The sequence below is a fragment of the Arachis ipaensis genome, chromosome B06 (assembly GCF_000816755.2).
Source record: "Arachis ipaensis cultivar K30076 chromosome B06, Araip1.1, whole genome shotgun sequence".
Classification (NCBI taxonomy): Eukaryota; Viridiplantae; Streptophyta; class Magnoliopsida; order Fabales; family Fabaceae; genus Arachis; species Arachis ipaensis.
This window is the reverse complement of record NC_029790.2, coordinates 74,951,011-74,961,173: the sequence shown is the minus strand read 5'-3', so window position 1 is coordinate 74,961,173 and position 10,163 is coordinate 74,951,011.

The window sequence follows — 10,163 nt, the reverse complement described above, 5'->3', positions numbered from 1 at the left end:
TGAGATACTGTCTGAAGCTCACAAGAGCAGATTTTTAATTTATCCAAGGAATGACAAAGATATGTTATTACTTGAAAGAGATTGAGGCAACTAAATTTTGAGGGTAAAATTTTTAATTAGGTGGGTAGGATGTAAGACCCGAAAAAAACCTATAAAAGGATTATTTGGATAATTAATCATTAAATTAAAATATTTAAAATGAAATTATAGCAAATTTTATATCATTTTGAAGCCCCGGATGTTAGCTTTCCAACGCAACTGGAACCGCCTCATTTGGACCTTTGTAGCTCAAGTTATGGTCGATTGAGTGCGAAGAGGTCAGGCTTGACAGCTTTGCGGTTCCTTCATTTCTTCATGAGTTCTCCCACTTTGCATGCTTTTCTCATCACTTCTTCCATCCAATACTTGCCTTATGAACCTGAGATCACTCAACAAATATATCAAGGCATCGAATGGAATTAAAGTGAGTTAAATTTAGCTTTTTTAAGGCCTAAAAAGCATGTTTTCACACTTAAGCACAAATCTAGGGAGAATTACAAAACCATGCTATTTCATTGAATAAATGTGAGAAAAGTTGATAAAATCTCCCAAATTAAGCACAAGATAAACCACAAAATTGGGGTTTATCAAATCTCCCCACACTTAAACCAAGCATGTCCTCATACTAAGAATAAAGAAGGACAAGAAAAGTATGAACATTTATTCAATGCAAATAAACTATATGCACCTATCTATATGAATGCAACTAAATGCAAAATGATTCTACCTACTTGGTTAAAAGTAAATCAATCCCCAAGAACATATATAAGCAAGTAGGGAAAAGGTCATATGACGACTCACAAACTCTACCAATTCAAATATCAAAATGAAGTTCAAATAGACTTGCAAGAAGAAAGCTCATGAAAGCCGTGAACAAGGAATTGAGCGTCGAACCCTCACCGGAAGTGTATTCGCTCTAGTCGCTCAAATGTATGGGGTCGATCACTCAATTCTCTTCTAATTATGCTTTCCATGATTTGTTTTTCATCTAACAATCAACAATTATTTAATGCATGCATACATTCATCATGAGGACTTATTCATAGGTTGTAATGGGGCTAGGGTAAAGGTAAGGATGCATATGGTCAAGTGAGCTTAAAATTTATATATTTGATTAGCCTAAGCTCTCACCTAACACATGTAACAACCTATACAATTCTAATACACAACCTAGCTACCCATGATTCCCACTTTTTTACATACTCATGCATTCTCTTTAATTAACATTCCATATGCATTGATTTTTATTGAACTTTACTTTGGGGCATTTTTGTCCCCTTTTTATTTCTTTTTATCTTTTTTTTTATTTTTCTATATATATATATATATATATATATATATGTTCTTTTTCTTTTTCTTTATCATTTTTTCTAAAGTATATACAAATGTATCAATGCATATGGTTTTACATATAGTGCCTGAATATGTACCCAATTCCCAATATTTTTAACAAAAATAAAAATTACACTTTTACCTCAACCAATGTCCCAAGTTTCCCATACCCAAATGATACACACCCTCACTAGCCTAAGCTAATCAAAGATCCAAATTAAGGGATATTTATTGTTTTTCACTTAGGGGTAGTGATGTGCTAATATTAAGAACAAAAGGGATTAATTAGGCTTAAAATTGGCTAACAATGGTTGATGAAAGGTAGGCTATTTGGGTAAGTAAGATATATAAAATGATGGCCTCAATCATATAAATGCATGTATACATGGAATAATGGACATAAAGAATCAAACAAATCAAAGATTACAATCATAGAAAGAGGACAATGCACACAATAATGAAAATAAGTGGTTATGTGATGTAACCACGCAATTGGACTCAAAACTCACATGCTTGTGTTCTTAGCTCAAAAACTATGTTCCAAAATAAATTCTTCAAGCAAGTTCATCACAAAAAAAAATTTCAAATTGGTAGGGTACCATAGAACAATTTTTCTTGGAAAAGAAATCATCACCCTAACCAAGTAGTCCTAACATAAAAAGAAATGGTGAAATATGTACAAATTCTAACTAACATACAATCTATCATGCAATGCAACAACTAATCTAACAAAGACAAATTAAAAATTGGTGTTGAAAAAGGAAGTTGTTACCCATGGAGGTCGGTCGGATGACCTTCCCACATTTAGAAATTTACACCGTCCTCGGTGCATGCAAAGAAGAGCAAGGTAGACGGGTTGCTACAACTTGTTGAGCTTCTCCAAAAGGTTGTGCGGAAGGACTTGTGTGTTGCCCCATTTGGAAGCCTTTCCAAATCTTTCCTTCCTGGTGGCCAACCTAAAAGAAAAGAAAAAGAAAGAAAATTAAGCCTACAACAAAGATATGAAAGCAATCAGAACATAGGCGGGGGCTAATGCCAAATAAAAGTATGGTTCTCAAATACATGGTAGCAACAACATGTGAGTGAGAAAGCAATTCAAGCAAAGGCATATTAACTAATACTTGATACAAGAACAAGTTAAAGCATGAAGAGCATGTTGAGCATCAAGTTTAAACGGAAATTGACACAAACAAGATTAGGGATAAGCATGAGAGTATTTGGCCCTATCCTGACACAATGACAACAATGTATAAAAACAAGGGATCATGAGTTAGGAAGGACTAAAGCACTAATCTTGTGTGTAGAGCAAATATCACAATTAATGTCAAACAAGTCACAAAGCACCAAGATTAACCAAGAATTTCTCAACAATTAAGTAAGACAATTCAACACCATTAATAAAATAAGAAACTAAAAAAAGAAAGTAAAAACAAGTTATAAAAACAAAATAAAAATGTAAAGAATAAAAGTATGCGAATGCAATGGACAAAAGAAAATGGAAGATGAGAAAAAAAACTCTTTCTTTGCGATGCAGACGCGTCATGCACGCCCACCCGCCGATGTGCAAATTGGCAGAGGGACGCGTACGCGCCATGTGCGCTTACGCACAGATCAGCAGGGACAATTCACGTGTACGCATCATGCGTGCTTACGCGTAGATCGCATGGCACAAAGTAGGCATGAAGTGGGCACAACTCTTGGGTTTTAGTACTAAGAGTTGTGAAACCACGCCGGCTCGCGCGCGCACAGCGTGCTTGCACGCCAATGCCCCCTTTCTTTTTTTTTTTTTGAAAAATTTTTCAAATACAAACAAAACTTACACCTCAAGCAGAATGCAATTTAACAACAACTAAACTAATCAAAACAAACGAAGAAACAACCAATCAATCAATGCAAAATGGGTAAGAGTATAGAAAATAACAAAGACTACCTACAATGGCAACTCCAATCACTTATTAACCAAATCTAAAAGAGAGTGGAAAGAGTTTACCATGGTGGGATGTCTCCCACCTAGCACTTTTAGTTTAAGTCCTTAAGTTGGACATTTGGAAGGCTCCTTGTTATGGTGGCTTATGCTTGTACTCATCTTGAAACCTCCACCAATGCTTGGACTTCAAGTAAGCTCTAAAATTAAAAACCAATTGCACCAAGCTTTGATGAAGTTCCACACAAGCTAAGGGCTTCCAAAATTGATCTTCATCTATTCCCGGATCCCAAATCTTGTTTCTACACCCATCTTCAAGTTGATCATCATAATTCCAATTAGGTGAGAAGTGATCCGAATTCTCAAGTAAACACCAAAGCATCTTCCTAGACCCCTTTAGTTGAGAACTATACCAACCATTGCACTTAGACTTTAAGCTTCCAACCATAAGGAACCTTGATTGGCATTTCCACCCACTACTCAATTTCCTTTTGTTCTTAACCCCACAAAGAGGTCTAAGTTGCCCATCGTTTTCAATCAAACCATATTCAAGTGGGAAAGTAAAGATTAGAGATAAGAATTTTACCCACTTAAATGTTATGTTGGATGGCGACTTAGGAAGGGATGTCTCCAATGGTCTTGTAAGTTCCATTCCCTTGTGCTCTTCTTTGAATACCTCCACCTCTTGGCAAGCTTCTTCAACTTCAACCTCTTCCTCTTGACAAAATTCTTTACATTCAACCACTTCTTCACCAACTTCTTCTAACTCTTCCCCACTCTTCATGTTACAACATGGAGGTAATATAGAACTTATCTCAACATTTACCTAAATATCAATAGGAGAAGGTTCCTCAAATACCAAAGGATCATGTGTTGGTGTGGGATCATCTTTAAGAGGAGGATTTGTTGTTAGCTCAGCCTCTTCCAATTCTTCATCATTCATTATATGCTTAGGAGGTTGCGCATTACCCTCCTCAACATCATCTTCAAGTTCAATGGAAGAAGTTCAACAACTTCCACAAAATCATCAACAACATCACTTGGTGTGGAAGTACTCTCAAGTTTGAAATCCACCTCTTGTTCAACTTTGCCTAGGCTTTCAACCACTTCTTCTTTATTAACAATCTCTTCACTCTCCACTTGTTGCAAGATATACCCCATCTCCTTGTTCTCATGCTGAGATTCTAAAATATCCTTCATGCTCATTTCTTCGATTGATTTTTCACATTCATCCGTGGAGATACCTTGCTTATTGCATGAGTTCCATGAGTTCAAGTTGGCTTTAATTTTGGCAAGGTTAGCCTCGATAGCTTCATAATTCTTTTGGGCTTCCTCTTGCTCCTTTTTACAGATTATTGCTTGAAGCCGATCTATTACTTTCTTGAGACGATCCATTGGCTCTTGGATGGATGGATATGGGTGTTCTTCCATGGAGGGTTGTGGTGGAAAGGGAAATTCATTATGTGGTTGAAAGTTATCATACATGGGAGGTGATTCATCTTGGTGATAATATGGAGGTGGTAGTTCTTGAGGGTATTGGTGGTGGAATTGGGGTGGTTCTTCATATGGTTCATATGGTTCACAAGGTGGTTGGTATGGTGGATATGGGTTGGGGTCATATGGAGGTGTTTGGTGAAAAGGGACTTGTGAGTAAGGTGGTGCAAAATTATGTTGAGGAGGTGGTTCATAGGCATATGGTGGTGGTTGTTGACAATCACAATAAGGGTCACCACATCCATTAGATTGATGTTCATTAGGATGAGAGTTATATCCATAAGAATCCGGAGGTTGTTGTTGCCAAGAAGGGTGATCAATCCCTTGAAGCTCCTCCCACCTTTGATTGTTCCATCCTTGATGCATATTGTCAATGTAGTTCTCATTCCCTACAACATAATTTGAGCCAAAATCATAGCCAAAGTGAGGATGAGAATTCATAGTAACAAGAGAAAATAAAAAAAATACTAGTAAGAACCAATAAAAACTAACTCCTAAAACAAGCAAAAACTAGCAAAGAAACATATTAACATATATACAATAGCCAATAACACAACACCATTGCAACTCCCCGGCAACGGCGCCATTTTGATGAGCGAATTCTTTAATGGTATAGAATTTCCTCAAATGAATGAATTCTCGTTGTAAGTATAGTTCTACACCAACAAACAATCCTCCCAATAAAAATTTGAGTTGTCATAAGTACAAACCCAATGAAAGTTAACCGAAGTATTTAAACTCCGGGTCGTCTCACAAGAAATTGCAATGAAGTGCTCAATTATTGGCTATGAAAATGCAAGGGGGGTTTGATTTTATAGTTTGATAAGAAAAGTAACCAACAAGAAAGTAAATAATAAGAACTAATAAAATAAAAGAAAAGAACTCTTGGCTACACATAGGTAATTGAGATCACCATCCTTGTCTACAAACCAAATATTGATAATTATGAGGAACCAAACTCATTAAGTTTACTTCTATACTTGAAGTATATCAAATGGCTTAATCAACATCAACCCATAAGTCCCAACCTATCTACTAATTAGATTAGTAGTGGGTTAGTGTCAATGGGTATCAAATTGACCACCAAGGGTTCTCAAATCACCAATTCAATGAGACCCAATGACTCAAGGTCACTCAATTCCCTTAGCTTAGGCCAAGAGTCAAGAAAACTACTCAAAAACTAGAGGAAACATTTTATCAAACACCTATAATGCAAGAAAAGTAAACATCACCAAATGCAAGAATTGAAGGAAACCCATAACTAGCATAAGCAAGAAATCAATAATAGCAATCAAGATCAACATAAAAGAAACATGGAAACATAAAATTTCATTAGAGGAAATCAAGATCTAACAATTGTTCATAAAAATAAAAGAGAGAAAAATAAGAAACTAACAAGGGAAACTAAGAAGACTAAAACAATGGAACACTAAAATATAAAGAGAATTGAAATCAAAACAAGAATTGAAAGATGAATTTGAGAGAGATTAACCTAAACTACCCTAAATTCTAGAGAGAAGGGAGAGCTTCTTTCTCTAGAATTCTAACCTAAACCATGGTGAAAACTAAACTATGACTACTTGGTTCCTTCTTCCTTCAATCCTTGGGTTCAATGTCATCAGAAATGAGTTGGATTGGGCCCAAAATGAGCTACAAATCACCCCCAACGAGTTGCCCAAAATGGACCACGCTGATACATCGTCGCGTGGGCGTTATATGCACGTACGCGCCTCTATACGTCAAGCAATTATGGCAAATTTTATATCATTTCGAAGCCCCAGATGTTAGCTTTCCAACGCAACTAAAACTGCCTCATTTGGATCTCTGTAGCTCAAGTTATGGTCGATTGAGTGCGAAGAGATTACACTTGACAGCTTTGCGGTTCCTTCATTTCTTCATGAGTTCTCCCACTTCGCATGCTTTTCTCCTCATTTCTTCCATCCAATACTTGCCTTATGAACCTGAAATCACTCAACAAACATATCAAGGTATTGAATGGAATTAAAGTGAGTTAAATTTAGCTATTTTAAGGCCTAAAAAGCATGTTTTCACACTTAAGCACAAATCTAGGGAGAATTACAAAACCATGCTATTTCATTGAATAAATGTGAGAAAAGTTGATAAAATCTCCCAAATTAAGCACAAGATAAACCACAAAATCGGGGTTTATCAGAAAGCCGAATGTAGTGACAGATATTTTGAGTAGGAAGTCCTTGAGTGTGGCTTGGAAGATGCTCTAGAAATAAGAGTTATTGAATAAGTTTTCGGATCTGAGGTTAGGAGTGGAGGATGTGGCCGAATGCGTAAGTTTGAATCAGTTACAAATCACAGGTGATCTTAAGACTGATAGTCAGAAAGCACAACAAGAGAGTGAGGTTCTATAGAAGATGTTAAGGTTTGTGGAACAAAGAAAACAAGAAGAGATTATGAAGAATCGAGAAGGAGTTCGGAGGTGTGAGGAGAGAGATTGCATATTAAGTATAGGGAACACTTGCAAAAATGAGATACTGTCTGAATCTCACAAGAGCAGATTTTTAATTTATCCAAGGAATGACAAAGATATGTTATTACTTGAAAGAGAGATTGAGGCAACTAAATTTTGAGGGTAAAATTTTTAATTAGGTGGGTAGGATGTAAGACCCGGAAAAAATTATAAAAGGATTATTTGGATAATTAATCATTAAATTAAAATAGTTAAAATGTGCCTGGATGGAGTCAAAAATTAAAACTTAGGAATTTTAAATTTTAACGATGATATTTAGATTCGAAAAATTTTTCCGAGCGGAAAAATATAATTTTTTTGCGGAAAAACACATATTGGTAACTTAACCGACAGTACTGGCTTAAGTTTATCTAACATTTTTAGTGAGACAATTAATTCTAAGTGAAGAGAACTAAGAAATCAAAATTCATTATTGGAAAAGTAAAAATAATTAAAATTCGAATTAAAACACCAGGTTTTTGCCCAAAGTTGGGCTAACGGGCTAAATCGAGTGAACCGGGCCCAAGTAAGCCCAAGTCCATAGTATAAATACCCCACAACACAAAAAATTCAACTCATTCTCATCAAAGTGAGAGAGAGAGTTCGTGGAAGTGAAGGGAGAAAAAGGGAAGAACCAAAACCTAGAGCACTATTCACTTCAAATTTCAATCACTCATAACTTTTGATCCGAAATTTCGATTGACGAGCCGTTTCGGCCACTTGTCTGTCTCGAAATCCTCTTCAATTCTATCCAAGTCTTGTGATAAGAAACTCTAAAATTTTTGCTTAGTTTTTTTTTTCTCTAGTAATTCACATTTTTTGTTTTGAGGGTGTTAAGATATTAGAATTTTGATTCTTTAGGAGTACTCTAGTGTGGATTCCAAGTGAGTTCCACCCTAAATTCGAGTGGATAAGGTAAAAAATCACTAAATTATTGTGGTTAGTTGAATTTGATAAACTCTAGTGCTTGATTTTGGTACAATGTATGAATTTTAGATTGAATGTATGTTGATTTGGTGAATTGGATTGCTTGGAGTTGGACTCTTGTGGCTGAACTTGAAAGCTTGAGAGGAAGAAGTCCTTTTGGTAGTTTTGAGCTTAGAGAAAAATTAGCTAAGGTACAGTTTAAGTTTTATTTAAATACCATGGAATATGACATGAAGTCCTAGGCTAGATGCCCCTAGGAATATGATTAAATTGTAGGATTGGATGGAATTAAATTTTGTAATTAATGAAGTATTAATTTTGATTTTGAATTGGTAATTGGTTGTTTTAGTTGTGAGAATGTGGTATGAGTTATTTAGAAGTGAATAATTGTAAAAGAAGGTGATATGAGCTTGGTGATTGAGAATGATGAATTGATGAATTGTGTAACACCCTGACTACCCTAAGCCTTACCTCTAGCCGTAAAGCAAAGGTTAATCAAAGATTATAACAATTCTAAGGCTTGTACATATTTATATAAAAGGAAATAATATATTCTAGAAGGCCGATGAAGGATTAAGCTCAAAGACAGAATTTAAAAGCCCAAATAGTACTCACGAAGCTACAAACTTAAAGTACAGGACATATATATAATATGATAAGAGGTAATAATATAGTAGCATAAGAATCTAGTCTCGGCTCGTGGAGTTTAAGCCGGCTAGCTATATACAGATAGCATAGAAGTTTGACAATTAAAAATAGCTTATACAAATTGCTCTCTCAAAGGTAAGCCTCTAGGCAAAATAAATACAAAAGATGAGAGACATATGCAAAATAATCAAAAGACTTCCAAAAACAGAATGAAGATCCTCTGCTCTGTCACCACCAAGCAACTCACCGAGGTGGGTTGCGACCTGCATCTGAAAAACAACAATAGAATATGGTATGAGAACCGGGGGTTCTCAGTATGGTAACAGTGCCCAATAATGTAAGATATAAGGTTTCGGGACGCCGAAGGCAATCCTAAAACTTCATATCGATACAGAATATTCAAGCCTTAACAAAATAAAATAAATAACTTAAACCATAAACCATAAACAGGGTTATCTAAACTTAGGGAATTTCTAACTAATACTAAACCACACTGCTATATCCCCTAGCCTTCGCCAACCTACCCTTCACGCGACCCATCGCCACCACCTTCCTATCCTCCTCAACACCAGACAATCACAGATAATGCAAGCAAGTAAAGCACAGATAGTATTCATATATAACAAGTAACCCAAGAAGCAAGTAGGAATGTTATACAATTAGGCAAACTCAAGTAATCAAAGCAAAAAAGCACATAAGAGATGCATATGATGAATGTCTATCCGATTGGCTCGTGATATCACTTGTCGGTTCATAAATGCCAACCCGACACATCCTTTCAGATGTAGCTTTTCTGCCACGCCCACGGATATAGTGCCGGACACACTCTATTCATTCCCAGGGACATAGTACCCTGCACATTATCATTTTTAACCCAAGGATATAGTGCCTGGCACACTCTCAACATTCAACAAGGTCATCATTCTTTTCTGAGTCCTTAGCTCATCATAGCCATCATCAACTTTCCATTCCGAACTCATTAGCTCACCAGTTTCTCAATTCGTTGTCATTAACCACCAAGTTCACTACTCTTCCTTCTCCTTCAACCAAACTCATCCTCAGTACACCAGAAACCTAAGCCTCCATTCTCTAACTTTTCAAAATAGTCCAAATCAAATCCATCTAAGATCTTTCCCATGTTTGATACCCCAAAAATAAGCCCAAGAGTTTTAATTAGGTGTCATAGAAGTATACAAACTTGTTGGGAAAGTGAAATTGTTTAAAAACAAAGTTTAAGTTGTAAAACAGGGCGTATGCGTACGCACAGGGGTGTGCGTGTGCACGCCCAAGAGGATTTCAAAACATGTGCGTATGCAC